General features: G+C 46.9%; 1 protein-coding gene across 2 annotated transcripts in view; it reads right to left on the bottom strand.

Annotated features, from left to right (window-relative positions):
- Positions 1–16,779, bottom strand: part of LGR6 (leucine rich repeat containing G protein-coupled receptor 6) — a 119,421-nt gene that overhangs the window by 45,259 nt on the left and 57,383 nt on the right. The gene's annotated exons all lie outside the window — the stretch shown is intronic.

Genomic DNA, 16,779 nt, shown 5'->3' with positions numbered 1-16,779 from the left:
CATATTCTTCCCAACCCTGTCCAGTTCAAGGCCATATAGTAGGGATATTCCCACCATTTATAGAGGGAAATCTCCTCCTTCTGGACCTAGCCAAAGAGAAGGCTTCCCCAAAGATTCAAGCCACTCCTTGACCCCTGACCCCAGCTCCACTTGCTCCTTGTCTCTTCAAGGACCCAGTAGTTTGATGAAGCTCCTGCCACGGTCCTAGGGCTTCCTGCTCAATTGATTGTCCCTAATATGCTACAGTTGAAGTCCTTGCTAGGCTACTTTTCAGAACAGGAAAACAGATGGTGGTGATCCTGTCTGTGTGACAACCAGAGGTTCCCAGATGACACGGGAACTTCTGATGCAAATTCTAGAAGACCTAGAAGTTCAGCCCAGTCAAACAGGAGACAGGCCATGTCAGCTTTTGACAGCCTCGATATCCTTTATCAATACACTATTCTGCCTTCAGTGTGGGCTGAAATCGGATCACTCTAGGTAGCTGGTCCCACAGAGACCAGACAAGCTGGCATGAGACTATGGACCCCCTCCTGAACTTTTCTATGTTGAGGGGAGGCTCTGCCCTGAGGTATGGCTCTCCCACACATATATGGCACCTCAGTCACTGACAACCCAGCCTTTGTCCACAAAGGCCAGAGGACTCCATAGCCCTGAACCTGAAGAACAAGTGATGTGGGCAGAGGAAGGTCCTGCTGGGCTTCTATCTCCTCCCTGAGCAAATTCACCAGTGCCCTTCTTGCCAAATGTCTTAAGGGTCACTGGGAGACACTCCCTGGCTCACCACCAAGGGGAGAGAACAGATCAATGCTGGGACCTTAGATGGGAAAGCAAACGGACCTGGATTGTTCTCGAAAGCTGAGATTAGAAAGACCACCCACCCACATCAAACCTGGCAGGATGGGACCAAACACCCTTCAGTGAGTGCCCTCTACTGGCAAGGCCTATCACTCCAGATATGGTCGGTCCATGGTGGTCACCATACTCTTGATGGTCTGACTGGCTGAAACTTTGTGAAAATACAGGCTCCCAAGCTCCTCCCCAGGAGAGTGTTGTTCAGAAGGTCCAAAGGGGACCTGGGAATCTGTTTTTGTTTCTTTTTAAGTAGGCTCCATGCTCTGCTTGGAACCCAACATGGGGCTTGAACTCATGGCTCTGAGATCAAGACCTGAGCCAAGATCAAGAGTCGGATGCTTTACCAACTGAGCCACCCAGGAGTCCCTGGGAATCTGTTTCTAAAGAACACCCTAGAAGTTTCTGTGCACAGACAGGTTTGGAAAATATTGGATACACATCAGCTATGAATAAGACAATGTCCCTGCCCTTCCTGATGTAGCTTAAATCCAGTGGGCAAGCCAGATGTACTCACAGGACAGCGAAGGCAGGGGAAGCACACCTGTGTGGGCATCTGGAAAGGCCTCCAGGAGAAAGTAATGCTTACATAGAGACCTGGTGGCTAAGGAGGAATTGGTCAGGGGAGGAGATAGGGAAAAGAATCCTGAGCAGAGGGAAGGCAAGTGGGAAGGTGGAGGTACAGCAAGGTACAGGGCTGAGAACGGTCAGGTAGGGCTGCAGCCGGAGGGAGGGGAAGCATGTGGGGAGAGTACAAGGTGAGCTAGCCAGGCAGAGAGCCAGAGCTCTCGGGGTCTCGTAAGCAACGCTGTGTTAAAGGAAACAGCCACTGAAGGGTTTTAAGCAAAGGAAGAACCTAGCCAGACTTCCTTTGAAGACCTTTGAAAAGATTCCTCTGAAGACCTTGTTGGTATAGGAGAAGGGCCAGACTGGAGGCAGGAAGATCAGCAAAGGGATAGTTGCTTTACACAACCTCCTCATCCAGAAAGGGACAGCCATGGCCCTAGAAGCTTGAGAAGTGAAATTGGCCACCCTGCTGTCCAGTCCCAAAAAGCATCCTCTCCTAGGGGTAGTTCTTGTTGCTCCTGACCTGGGACAGTACCAGGCTGGCAGGCAGGCTCCCTGGCACAATAAAGTCACCCAGCAATGCCAGGAGTCTTCTTAGCATCCCATAAGAATGCCATTGCCACTTCCTTCTGCTCAGTGAGGGCAGTGTCTTGGTGGCAAGGTGGAAGGTGAGGTACCATGAGTGAAGGCCCCGAGGCAGGAGAATAGAGGGCCAGTGTGGATGGGGAAAGCGGGCACAGATTTCAGACATCCTTAGGAAGTCAAATCGATAGGGCCTAACAACCCATTGAATGTAGGGGACGAGGACAGCTGAGGTCTGGCTCGTCAGACAGGCCTGGGCCTGGGTCTCTGCAACTGCCTACCTAAAGGGGAGGAATTAAGAGACTCAGGAGGCTGGAGTCGCCAAGGTGGGGGGTGCTCCCTTTCTCTCTAAAGCCTGGGGCTGGGAGCAACCCTATCGTGACAGCCGTGACACCAAGAGCAGTCAGTGCTTCCACATATCGAGCCCTTGTCATATGCCAGGTGCAGAGCCAGGGACCAGTATGTGATCTGTGCCTTGCAGCAATGCCATGAGAAATCTCTGGTTAGCCCCATTATACAGAGAGATTAAGCTGCCCAAGGCCGCTTAACTAGTGACCCACAGAGCTGGGGCTCCAACCCAGGTTGTCTGGGGCCCAAATTCATGTGTCTCGCCACTGTGCGATGCTGGTACTGGGGGAGGGAGGTAAGAACTTGCTGACCTATTTGATGGAGCCTGGGAAACAGGGCAGACGCCGTGACCAAGCCCCTGGTAGGCAGTAGCCCTGCTTTGTGGACAGAGGGAAGGCACTCTGGGGCAGACAGGAAGTGGCGCTGGGGCAGGGCAAGAGGGAAACGATCTTTTCCTCTGTGGCTGTGGGGGCATTTGGAAGCTGCCTCTCATGCACACGTGTATGTGTGAGCACACACATGACCCACACGTGCACATGTGCACACTTTCACATGTAACCTATGGCCCTGATTAGACCACTGTCTGCATTCTGTGCAACCCAGAGGCGGGAGGGCCAGAGAAGGGCCACTTTTCCCAGAGGCCAGGCCAAGCACAGCCCTGGCTCAGGATGATACTTTCCCAGGTGAGGGCTGGCCTGGACTAATGGCCTGGACTAACAGCCAGACCCCTTTCTGCTCTGTTAGAGGGAAGGCCTCTCCTGCGAGGCCTTGCAGATCTCCAGGAGCAATGTGGTGGGGCATGCCTGGGGATGTGGAAGGAAGGTGCCTACAGCGGGATTCCTGAGACCTGGGGGCAGGGACACGCCAGAGGGGGAAACCAGGCAAGCTGGCAAATGAAGAATCGGTCAGATCTGAATTTGTGTTTAGGGTGAGCAGAGGGTCCAGGGTTTCACTCAGGCCAGGCAGACTTGGGCTGGGATGTGGACCCAGCAGAGGATTGCTGGGTTTAGCAAATAAAAATACATGTTGCCCATTAAAATTTGAATCTTGGATAAGAAACAAATAATTGTCAGTATAAATGTGTCCCGTAATATTTGGGGTGACGCCCAGTTTAATTTGAATTTCAGATATACAAGGAATAGCTTTTTAAACGTAAGTAGGTCCCATGCAATATTCCTGTTTTATGTGGTGACACTATCCCCGGGGGCTCCTGTGAGCTTGGAGGACGTGTAGGCTTAGCCTTCAGAAAGATCTAGTCACAAAGGCCCTCTCTTCACATTTTCGGCTGGCTTCCTCAGCTCTGTAGTGTGACTACCTGGCCACCCCAGGGACTGTTTTGAGGTTAAATGCAAATAAGAGGCCCCAGCATTAGCTTCCCTTCTAACAAGAAGGCTGGCCACGGGTGCCCTGGGGACCCAAGGGAGGAACTGGGCATCTGGCAATTATGGGTCCTCCTGGTAGGTTTGTCCGTGAAGACAGAACACTCCCTTCAAAGTGGGCTCCTGAGGGGGCCCAGAGAGGAGTGGGAAGAAATGGAGCAGTGCTTACTTCTGTATTCCCCCTTCCCTCTTGTGAGGCATCCCCTCCCTCCCTCAGGGACCTCTGAAACTTGGGGAGCCCTGAGAAGTCCCCTGTACTCTTTCTCCGCCCCGCCGCAAGCAGGATCAGGTGTTCTCTGAAGAAGCTGCCTGACCCCCTTGAGTCAGGGTTCAGGCTGTCCTGGAGCCCCTCTGGGGCAGATGGGCCCGGGCTCCCATGTCATCTGGGAGGGAAGACAAAGGAGCTTCCAAGCAGCCTGAATTCACCACTTGGGACTAATGGACCCATCCACAGGTGGGAGAGTCAATCCAGACGGACTCTGGTTTGGCAGGAAGAAAAGAGCAATTATACCAATTAAGCCCTAGAATAAAATCAACAACCCCCAACAGCCCTTCTCTTTCTCCCTTGTGGGTCTGGGCTCCTTGAATGATTTCTGACTATAATTCTTACCTGCAGTAATAGGACAGATTATTAACAAGGACCTCACAGGCCAGTTTTGGCTTGCTGGGGCTCTGGGGAAACAGCTTAACCTCTGGAGGGCCAAAGTGCTCCTCAGACTCCCCCAGCCCAGGACCGAGGCTGGGCGGGGAGAAAGTGTGTGATGGCTGGAGTGTCTTCCCTCCAGGTCCAAGTCCCATTGGAAAGGTGGTCTGAAAGTCAGATCAGAATTTGTGTAGGCCATTCCAGGAGGCAGGTGACATGAGAACCCTGTTCTACTGAATTAAAATGAGATCAAGACCTAACTGGGTATAAGTGGCTATAGCAGAGAGTCAGGTTAGAGAGCAAGGAGTTGTTCACTGACAATGACCCAGAAGAACAACAGTGTAAACTCAGAATCACATTAAATCAGCTTGAAGGAGCTGGCAGTCTCACTCATTTTATATAAGGAAACTGAAGCCCAGAGAGATAAAGAAAATGCCCATAGGGAGGGGCAGGGCTGGGACTCAAACTCAGGGCTCCTTTCCATTTCTTTCTAATGCCTGGCTTCCCTAAAAGGACTGGAGAACAGAAAGACATACACCTCTCTGAGCTGTAGGAAACACATTTATATTTGAAAACCAAAGTCCCTTACAGCCCATAGGGCATTTGCAGACCTAATGGGCCCTTTCTGGAATTTCGCTCTTTAATCCATCTTATTTCCTAACAGATCTGAGTCAAATATGAGACTAGAGGGACAGATTCAGGGCTCCTAGTGGATCACCAGCTGACGCATGGATGTCACCAGGTATTCATTTAAAAGGGATCATTCACATGAAGCTCTAAGCTAGGTAGCTGCCACCTGGTACCTGCTCCCAGGACACATGGTGACTTTGAATCTAAAGGTCAACATGTTCCTGGGCAGGACCAGGAGGACAGCAGGGAGGAAAAGGGGGGGGGGTGTTTTCTGTTTTATTGCACTCGGGTCAGGTGTGACTTGAGTTCTCTCTCCAGTTCTGAACCACATGATACGAGAAGACATAGTGATTATAGGACAGGATACGTAGGAGTAGAGAGAGGCTGAAAATCAGGATCCATGAAGACAGATGGGCTTGAAGTAGGTTCCAAGGGCTGGGGACATGGGGAAGACTCTTGCTTTTCATCTATCTGGAGGCAGAGGGTGTTTACAGGGCCCCTCCCTGATGTGGCCCCATTTCTAAGAAAGTGTCCCCAGCCAATCTTAGGCTCTAGAGTATCCCCTTCCCTCGTCAGCCCATCAGGTTTTTGCAGAGTGGGAAAGGAGGGCCAGTGTGCCATTTCCAATGCAGAAGTTCAGAGAGGGGGAGCCCCTGGCCACCTCTCGCCCCTGACCTGGTCACTGAGTTTGGTGGCGCTCCTCTGCTCCAACTCCCACTACAACCTAGCTACCTCCTCTCCTTGAAGCTGCTCTCCATTCCAGCCCTCCTAGGCAGGATGGGCTCTGTGAGTCGCGGAGCCTGACACAAAATGAGAATGGGAAACCCCTATTCAAAAATGATGAAGAATTTCAAGATGGCAAGAGCCAAGCACTGAACCTTCTGCGCCGAGGTCCTGAACAATGGCACAGGGCACACGCCAGGGAAGCCAGTCCTGCTCCCGAGCTCAGAAATCCTCAAAAGCTGTGGGCCACACCTTCCGCTGTCAAATCCTAATTGTGAGTGTGAGGATAAGAAAGAGGTTGGGGGTGAGGTACCTTGAGGACAAGGACTGTGCAGTTGTCAACGGGCTGGCTTTTCACCTGGAAGCTCCCAGCCCCCTCCCCAGCTACAGGCAACAGAGGTGACTTGCGGCAGGGCAAGGAGAAGAAAAGAGAGGATAGGGGCCACACGGGGGCAGGGGCATCTCAGGCTGTGGTTGGGGTGGAGTACAGGCAGGGTGGAAGGGGGAGGATATTGAAAATGAAGAAAGAACAAAAAGGAGCCACTACGGAAATGGTTATTCTGTGGGGAAAATATTCCATGTGGGAACTGTTCATTGCCTGGAGGGACCAACAGCCCTGACGGAAAGCCTGCCAGGGAAGGTGAGGGCTCCAGCAGGGAGCAGGCTGGCACCTGCAGAGCGGCAAGGAGGTACCCCCAGGCCTTCCACGGGCTGGGGCCTCCTGCAGCAGCTGCCAGTGCCAGCGTCGGCCTCCACGGGGAGGGCCATGGGGCTCTAACAGTGTGGTGGAGGCGGGGAAGGGGGCTGCTCTCCTGTGAGGAGCACACCCTGGCCCTGCTTAGGGAGGGCTCATGCGTCTGGGGCCCAGTCAGACTCAACCAGCTAGGGCCCCACACTCAGGTGCCTTTACCTTTGCACAAGCTGACACCCTCCTGAGCTCCCTTTGTGGAGACCACAGCCTAATTCCTGTGAAGGCCCTTTGCAGTTTCCTGAGGATGCCATCATGTCTCCACTGCCCCCAAATATCTCCCCACTACCCATCAGGTTGCCTGAAATGCCCCCTCATTACTTTAGCCTCAACTCAATCACCAAGTGTCATTCCTTTGGTCTAGAATTCAATCGGATTGGATTTAGTTCAATCAAAAAGGATTAAAAAATTCAATCCGGTGGATTGGATTAAATCCACTAAACATTCACTGAATACTTACTGCTAGGCCAGCATTGTGCTCTGTGCTGGGATTCAAACATGCCTAACACAGAGTCCCTCTTCAGAGAAGCTTTCAGACTATTTACTTTATTATTTAATAAGACAGGATAAAAACTTCAGCTAACATCTATTGAGAGCTAGCTGATTGCCAGGTGTGCTCAGCACTTTACATATATTTTTATATTTAATCTCCATCCCAGTTCGATGGAGTAGGAATCTTATTATCCCCATTTTACAGGTAGAAAAGGAAGAACACAGAGGCGAAGCCATTTGTTTGACCCCAACGTCTGTGGCTTTAAACTCACAATTATACATACTTCAGTCAAGTGAATGGAAAATATTCTGGAAGCTGGATCCCACTCTTTCCTCCTTGGGAAATCCAGAAGACATCACAGAGGAGGTGACATTTGAGCTGGCTCCCAAGAGGGGAGTAGGAGTTTTATGAAGAGGCAGTATTAGAGAAAGAGACACAGGCAAAAAAGAACAGCACAAGAGAAACCACAGAGGCGGCAAGGCGGGGGTACCTCACCATCACTGAACATAGTCAATGACGTCGAAGTAAGCGAGGAAGGTCCAGAGACCAGACAGTCAAAACTGGAAAGGGGCAGGTGACAGTGGTTCCCAGGTTAAACTGGCATTTTCAGAAGATCACTGAGGCTCCTGTGTTGAGACTGGATTGGGAGGGGTCGGTGAAGGCAGAGGGCAGTGCAAGAGTTGGGAGGCTGTCTAAGTACGGAAGCCAAAGATGGTCTCCTATGATAAAGGAAGGCTCCTGGAGGACAGGGCTCAGGAGAACAGAAAGAGTACAGACAGGGGAAGTGTGAGACACCAAGGAAAAGCAAGCTTAGTTTTCCCAGGCTGTCAGACCAGGAACTCATGCCCCTCAGCTGTGCAGAACAGATGACAGGTCCAGGGTCAGCTGCATAATTCTATGAAATCTTGCCAATGACGGTCATGTGCTGGGGGGCCTCAGGCAGCCCCGTCACCCTGATCTCCTAGCTCATGGGGGCTGTGGAAGGTGAGTGGTAGGGAAGTGCACACTTTGTCTCAACCAACACCCTTTACTCCTGTCCCAGGATGGTAAAGGGTCAGGGGAGGGAAAAGGGAGAAGCTAGGCAACCTCTGATCCAAAGCTCTTCACCTTCACAAGGCCATCACTCAGTCCAGGTTTACTGATGAGGCTTCTCCTTAGCAAGACGTGAACATCAGCCCTTGTCCTGAAAGGCTCTTTCTATTCTATGGAAGGAAATTTCCTAGCTAACGAGAGCAGTCCAGTGGAGGCTCTGAGAGAGCTGACACTTTGGGGCTATAGCCAGGAAAGGTGTTGACAGTGTGTCTGCGCTAAAAGTAGCAACCAAGCCTTGAAGCCAAGCGATCGAACTCCAGGCCCAGTTCTAGGATGTTCCCTTTACATATCTTCTCTGTGCAAGGCAGTGACGTATATGTAGTCTGGGCAGCTAAGGTCTTCCCAGACCCATGATTCCTCCATCCTGGGGACTGTAGGTCTCTAGTCTCTTCTAAGATACTATTGTTCAATAGGGCTTTCTGTAATGGGAGAAATGTTCAATATCCACAATGTCCAAAATGGCAGCCACTTGGCACTGAACACTCAAATGTAGCTGGTGTGGCTGAGGAACTGCATTTTTAAATTCATTTAACTTTCATCGACACACATGCTTTGTGGCTGCCATGCTGGACGACGTGGCTGTAAGCAATTAGTTAGGCTCCATGCAGGACACTAGGGAGACAGACATGGAATGAGAGTTGGTTCCTGCCTGGAGGAGCTTACAGCCTAGCAATGAGGATGAATAAATAAAATACCAATTGTGATGCAGTGTGTGTGTATGAGAAAGACGAAGAATGAGAGAGAGAGAATCCGTGTGGGTGTGCACCAAGAGTTGGGGGAACAAGCAGAAGTGTGTGCAGAACAGTGTGAGTCACTCATCCAAGGAAGGGAAGGTAGAACAGTTTTCCTGGAAGAGGTACATTTTTGCTGGGCCTTGATGAGTAACTGAATTTTCACCAAGGGGACAAGGGGACAAGCATCTCCGGCAGAGAGGGGAATGCGTGCCAAGGTGCTGACCCACGTACAAGTGAACTAGCTACGTGTGCCAGGAGCCAGGGCTTGAGCAAGATGAGCAAGATGGGATAAGCAGTTGGCAAGAACATGTGCTGGTCCTTGGGGGCTCTATGAAACTGAACTGTCACTTGTAGGCATTGAGAAGGTGTAGGCATTTCTCAGCTGAGATTGAAAAACAAAACTCTGGTTGGGAAGGGGAGGATGGCAAAGGACTTGTGCCTCTGCGTGCACAGGGCTGTTGCCTTCAGACAGGTCTCTTTCCCTTCTCTGGGTTCAGTTTCTTCACCTGCAAAGGGAGGCCTGGAGTGTCTTTCTTGCTCTGTCCTTCAGGGTGTCTATACCTTCTTTGGACAAGTCTTCTGTGTTGTATCCCTGGATACCCGAGATAGGGGCTTACTGGGCAGGCCAACTTAGAAGCATTTGGTGTCATGCGGCAGCTTAAGACAGCCAATCCCCACCCCCATGACCTACAAATATTTTAAGATGACTAAAATTTTACCCATTGGACAATACTCCTTTTTAGATGTACAAGTTGCCAATTAATATATTTTTTAATCCAGCAAGTATTATTAAGTAGACTTTAAATGGAGAACAGCTTTTCTGAGAGAAACTTCTGGACATGGGACACAGACTTGGAATGCAAGAAGCTTTGGGCTAGAGAGACTTGGGAGGGATGATCAGTCTAGGTGGGAGAAAGGCTAGGGCCAACTTTGGACCTTTGAGCAAATTTACCAAGCTCCCATTTTGATCGCTTTTCTCTTCATTAGACTGGAAGACCCCTTGAGGGCATGGACTTTGTCTTCCCTTTCCCTGAAACTCGCCCACAGTGGGCATTCAATCTGTGGGGTTGTTTTTTGTTTGTTTGTTTTATGAAATCATGACTGTTTCTAGCACTGCTCAGGGTACTACCTGCTGAGAAGAGACGACCAGTCATAGAAATGGAGCTGAAAGGGACCCCACTCAGCCAAGAGGAAAGGGGTGAGCATCCAAAGTCAGAGAGTGAATAGACAGTAGAGCCAAAGAACGTTTTTGCCGTTGAGTCCAGGGTTTATTTCTCTCCTGCCCTGTTCACCTGGGGGTTGTTCATCAAGCTCTGCCCCCAGAGACAGTGCCATGGGGACAGTTTCCCAGAGATCCCAGGAGGATGGCTGCACCCCTCTATGTTGTTGGAGTAGGTCTTATGAAGAGCTTGGTCTCCAAGAGCCATTGCCAGCAGAGTCCAACATTTGGGTCCCATACTTTGGGTCCTAGCCTAGAACCCATCACCAGGCCCTCACAGGGTGGGCACAAGTTCTGACAGTCCAGAAATGAAAACTCCTGGGAGTTGGAACCAAAACAGTCCACGAGGGATGGATGGATGGGTCCCATGGTGACAGAGAGCACGGGGAGCAGAGAACCCTGTGGAGCCACCAGAAGCTTAGAGAACTCAAGCTTCCCTGCAGGGGGCGGGGTGGGGTTGACGGAGCCTTCAGTTAATCTGTGTGTCCCTGCTCCTGGCTGAAGGGGGGAGGGCAGCTCCATGCTGCAGCAAGGCTTTCCCTTCCTTCTCCCTGCACAGGGGAAGGTCTGAGTTCGTTGGGGGAAAGTGATTTCATCAGTTCTGATTTATGCCTCCTAATAAGATCCTTCCCCTCTCACTGTCAGGCTTGCAACAGATCAAAGGTGGGATATTAAAACGAAGGCAATTTCAACTGGTTCTCCAGGCTATGCTAATGCCCAAATCGCCTTTTCTCTCCATCTGTCAAGAGAACCCCAGGAGGCAGGGAAGGCGCGTCGTTTGTATACATCAAAGGATGATACCTGAGCATTCCTCCAAGTCATTCCTTGTGTTTTAATCGGCAGCAGTATATAGAAATAATTACCCACCCTTCCAGGATGGAGGCAGGGACAAGGCTCTGTGTATAGACTTTGTGAGCTTCCCCTGAAGACAGAGACCTAGAGAGATCTGGGCAGAAGGCCAGCTGTGTGGGTGACGATCTCGGAATCCTCGGGTGGGGACTACAAAAAGCCATCTCTTCCATCCCCCAGCCTCTAGCCATTGGATTCCAGACATAAGGCTGGCTTCTGGGGACCTTCCTGGGCTGTCTGGGATGTGTTTGAGAGATGGGTCCTGCGGCTCCCTGGGGCCTGGATGCCTGCCCTTGGCAAAAGGCAGCTGTGGTTGGTAGAGGAAGAGGCAGATGGGGATTTTCCCAACTCGCCTCTCCAGAGAGGTGATGTCACAGGTTTAGGGAATATAAGCAACATGGCAGCACTTTAAAGATACTTAAAGGCCATCCCAGCAGACTCTGCTGTAAGCAGTACCATGGGAAACCAGGCCACGTATTAATACTTCTGCATGGACTATGGTAAGTGGAGGAGAAGGAGGAAAGGAAAAAATCTATATCAGATCTGGCTTCCTTAATACAGGGTTCCAGTCTTTCCCAGTCTGTTTTCTCCTTCCTTATTTCTAGTGGCTCCCAGGCTCTCTGTGGACCAGTATGAGAACCAGGGAGGTTACAGATGTGTGGTATCGGTCCTCTCCTTCCTTCCCAACCTCTCCACCTCCCATCAGTCTATCCATCCATCTATCCATTTATTCACACGAACTAGAGAACCCCTCCCCTGACCATGCTGTGATCTTGTCTCTCTCTTAATCACAGTCATCCGTGGCTTCCAGTAAGCTCCAAACCCTTAAGCTTGGGTTTCAAGATTCCTTTCCTGAAATAACTCTCTTGCTAGCTTCATTTCTCCGAAGGTCCCCCCATTTCCATTTCATCTGGGAAATATGCCTTTCTGCCTCCCTCTTTGTTTCAGAGTTCATGGTTTACTGATCTCTGTACCTTTGAAAGGTTGGTGCCATGGTTAGAAACGTGTTTCTCCCTCCTCTCTTCAAAGCTTAAAACTCCCCTCCTTCAGGAACGTCCTGACCGAACTCCACATGGTGCTGGTCCTTCCAATACTCATCATCTCCATCCTTCCTCATTGATCCATAAGTACTCACTGTACCCCCAACTCCATACTAAAATCCCTGACACAAGGAGACTAGCCATAATCCCTCTCCTCTGGCCTAGGAGGGAAATGAAAGAAAAAAGCAAGACACACTCAAGTTGTTTTCAGTTCCAGTGGAAGAAAACTCAGCCACCTTCTCACTAAAACACCTGTGAAGACATAGAAAAAAGATGAAAACTTAGACCTTGACCAAAAGCAACACTTAACCAGGATCTGCTGCCTCTGCTATCTAGGAGGTCCATGGAACCAAGTCCTCCTTCCCCATCTATCTATTCTGAACCAGAATCCAGAAAACTGGACAGCCATGTTCCTATTCTGTACGAATGATGCTTGCCGAGGTTGCAAACATACTCTCCACCGCCACCACCATAACCCCTATTTCTGGATTTACCTAGAGATTTTAACTCCCTGGAAACAACATGGCAGGAAGGTGGAGAGAAGGATTGGAAGTGACACTTTCATCCTGGGAGGTGAGTGTCCCCAAAGTCGAGGACCATCCTGGGTCAGAGAGAGGGCATCCTTAGTGGTCACACGTCTTGAGACATAGCTCCATGGGAGCATCACCTACGGGACTGCCTAGAACCACAGTGCCTGGGCCTATCCCTTGAATTTCTGAGTCCACTTGTTCAGGGTGGGGCATAAAAATAGTATCACTTAAAATTTCCTCCAGGGGTTCTAATGTTCAGCCAGGGTAGCAAACCACTGGTGTAGGCTTTCCTAGAGGCCTTGGTGGAGCAGATCAGAGAACTCCTCCCTGGGTGAGGAGCAAGATCCCACCGCAGGACGCCCGAGCTGCACCCGATGAGCATTTGCAGAGACGCTGAAAACTGGCCTAAGAATTATACACACCAACCTGCTTTCCATCTGTGTATCTGAGAAGTTGATTGAACTGGCACCAGGAGGCTAGAAAGCAAAACAGTGTCACTCACATGACCTCCCTAATGATTACTGTAGCTAGATAAAATTTACTGTATTCAAAGATTAGGAGGAAAAAACACAAACTCCAGGAGATATTTGTTAGCCCATGTTCACAGCATCATTCACAAGAGCCAAAAGGTGAAGCAATCCAAGCATCTGTTGACGAATGAATGGATGAATAAATATGGTATATGCGTATACACATACAACGAAATACCATTCAGCTGTAAAATGCAAGGAAATTCTGACCCACTCTATACCATAAACGAACATTGGAGACATTCTGCTATGTAAAATAGAGCAGTCACACTTGCATGAGAGCTACCTAGAGCAATAAATTCATGGATAAGGAAGTAGAGTGGCGGTTGCCAGGGATTGGGGGGACAGAGGAAACGTGTAGTTAGTGTTTAATGGGCACAGAGTTTCAGTTTTGCAAGATGAAAAGAGGTCTGTGGATGGATGCTGGTGATGGTTACACAGCCATATGAATGTACTTCATGCCACTTATCTATATACTTAAATACGGTAAAGATGATAAATTTTATGTCATATGTATTTTGCCACATTCCTTTAAATACATTTTTTTCAAAAGATAAAGAAAAATTTTAAAGCACTTTTTAAAAAATTCTGAAAAATAAAAAAGTGCTAATAGCATCTCAAAGCCCAGAAAAAGATCAAATCTCTGAAAATAATTTACTAGCAGAATGAGAAAAGAAAAAGTAGAAGCTTTTTTGGCATCTTCAATAACGTACAAAAAATTATGACCTCTGTGAAGTAAGAGCAAAAATCCGAAGAAGAAAAAAAAAAAGATGAGACAGAAGAACAACAGCATAAAATGGGAAAACAATAAAGGTAAATCTGGAAGACAAGCTGAAATGCAAAGGGAGCTGGGTGGGATATATAAGAATGTGGCCAGGAGGTGCACCTGGGTGGCTCAGTGGGTTAAAGCCTCTGCCTTCGGCTCAGGTCATGATCCCAGGGTCCTGGGATTGAGCCCCGCATCGGGCTCTCTGCTCAGCAGGGAGCCTGTTTCCTCTTCTCTCTCTGCCTGTTTCTCTGACTACTTGTGATCTCTGTCTGTCAAATAAATAAAATCTTAAAAAAAAAAAAAAAAAGAAAAGAAAAAGAAAGAATGTGGCCAGGAAGGTAAAGTTGAAAGAGTAAAATTCAGATTTGCATTGTAGGTAATAAAAATAGAATTGGCACCAAAGAAAACTAAATCAGCAACAGGGAGAATAAACATGAGACCCGACCTTTGAAGTCAGAGTAAAAGATGAAAGTTATGAAAATAAGGAGAGATAAACAGGAGAGAGAATTGAATTTGAGCTTAAGAACTATAGGATTAAAGCCTGAGTGAATGGAGCGGAAGACACGATAGCGCTACCTGGGGGGAAGAAACAAAACGAAAGGCTTTGAGCTGAAAAGATACATTGTTAAAAAGTGTTTATCGTGTTCCAGGTAAACTTAATGAGAAGAAATTCACAGCTAGTCACATTCTGGCAAAATATTTAATAGTAAAGAAAAAATTAGGAACATTATCAAAGAATTTACTTCTATAACACAGGTCTGGGACCAGACAATTTATCAGTGAGTTCTTCCAAACTTGCAAGTAAAAAATAACTTTGATGCTTTATAAACAGAGGCAGGAATAAAAAAAAGTTAGGAATGATACTCAATTCACTCTTCAAACTTAGTTTAACCTAATAACAAAAGTTATCAATAAAAGCACAGAAAATAAGCTATAGATCATTCTCATTTATGAATATTTTATTAGGATATAAATATTCTAATATAACACTGGCAACAGAATAATACAGTAAGAATAATTCTTACCATGAGGATAGGGTAATTCCAAGAATACTATAATAATTAAAATAATGAATTCTATTGCAGTATAATGCATTCAGTATATATAATCTCAATATATACTGTAAAGTCACTCTGAAACATCCCCAAATCCTAATTTTTAAGACTTAAAATATTGAAATAGAGGAATGCTTTCTCAAAATGATAAGTTCTTATCTTAGAGAAAATCTTAGAGGTTTTCCTATTAAAATGCAGAACAAGGGGCACCTTGGTGGCTCAGTGGGTTAAGCCTCTGCCTTTTTGGCTCAGGTCATGATCTCAGGGTCCTGTGATCCAGTCCCACATTGGGCTCTCTGCTCAGTGGGGAGCCTGCTTCCTCCTCCCCCTCTGCCTGCCTCTCTGCCTACTTGTGCTCTCTCTCCCTCTCTCTCTGTCAAATAAATAAATAAAATCTTTAAAAAAAAAATCCAGAACAAGATAAATATGTTCATTGTCATAATTGTTAATAATCATAGTCTTTCTTCTGAAAATTCTAATTAATTCATAAGGCAGAAAAGAGAAATAAAGTCTATCTATACTTATTATTTGTAAAGAGCATTAGATAGCTCCAAATCCAAGAGAACCAATGGTAAAATCCTTAAGATTAATGAATTCAATAAAGTGACCAGATACAAATGGATGGGTATTCTGCAATATTTTCCTGAATTCCAAAAACAAACAGGAGATAATGCTGAAAACATCTCCTTTACATTACTAATAACCTCTAAAACAAAGCTCATGAACAGAAGCACCAGGGTGGTTCAGTCAGTGAAACATCTGACTTCAGCTCAGGTCATGATCTTGGGGTCTTGCAATCAAGACCTGCAATCGAGCCCTCCACACCAAATCAGGCTCTCCACTCAGTGGAGAGTCTGTTTCTCCCTCTCCCTCTGACCCTCTCCCAACTTGTATGCAAGCTCTCTCTCTCTCTCTAATAAATACATAAAATCTTTTTTTTAAAAAGCTCATGAACAAACAAAACACAATAAATATTGTGGAATAATTCTAGCAAGAAATACATAGATCTTTAATGAAAAAAAATTACAAAAGATTACTGAGATGTATAAAAGATGTTTTGAAATAAGAGCAATAAATCCTGTATGAAAATAAATTTTATAAATATATAAACTGTCTACAATTCAACTTAGAGATTTAATGTCTTTCCAACTAAGATCCCAATGGGATGTTTTTGGCAGGGGTTGGGGGTGCCTTAGCAAAATAAAACTAAAATTCAAGTCATAAAATAAATAGATGAGAAAAATATCACCAAAAAATAGACTAGAATTTCCCCTATCAAACATTAAAATATCTAATAAGAAGCTATTAGAGCTAATTAGAACTAATAATGAGCATAGCAAGATTGCAGTTTATAAGATCAATATATGAAAATCCACTATATTTCTACGAACTTACAATAAGTAATCAAAAAATGAAATTTAAAAAATTCCATTTACAAGAGTATCAACAAGAATAAAATACTTAGGAATAAATCAAACAAAAAGTACCAGATCTATACTCTGAAAACTGTAAAACATTGTTAAAATAAATTAAAGAATATCAATAAATGGAAAAATATCTCATATTCATGAGTTGGAAGACTTCATATTGTTTAGATGGCATTACTCTGAAAAGTAATCTACAACCAATGCAATCCCTACTAAATACACGGTGTCTTTTTTTTTCCCCCAGAAACTACCAAGCTGAGGGGCACCTGGGTGGCTTAGTTGGTTAAATGGCTGATTCTTGATTTCAACTTTGGTCATGATCTTGGGTTGTGAGATTGAGCCCCCATCATGCTCTGTGCTGGGTGGAGGAGCCTGCTTGGGATTCTCTCTCTCCCTCTCCCCCTGCCTTTCTCCTCTCACCACTCTCTTAAAAAAAAAAAAAAAAAAAAAAAAAAAAAGAAAGAAAAAGAAGAAAGAAAGAAAGAAAAGAAATTGATAATCTGATCTTAAAATTCATATTGAAATGCAAAGGAGCCAGAATATCCAAAGTGATCTCTAAAAAGAAGAAC

The sequence above is a fragment of the Mustela putorius genome, unplaced genomic scaffold (assembly GCF_011764305.1).
Source record: "Mustela putorius furo isolate JIRA1106 unplaced genomic scaffold, ASM1176430v1.1 tig00000508_pilon_pilon_pilon, whole genome shotgun sequence".
Taxonomy (NCBI): domain Eukaryota; kingdom Metazoa; phylum Chordata; class Mammalia; order Carnivora; family Mustelidae; genus Mustela; species Mustela putorius.
Note: the sequence above shows the minus strand (reverse complement) of the source record. Positions and strands in the feature narration are given on the sequence as shown.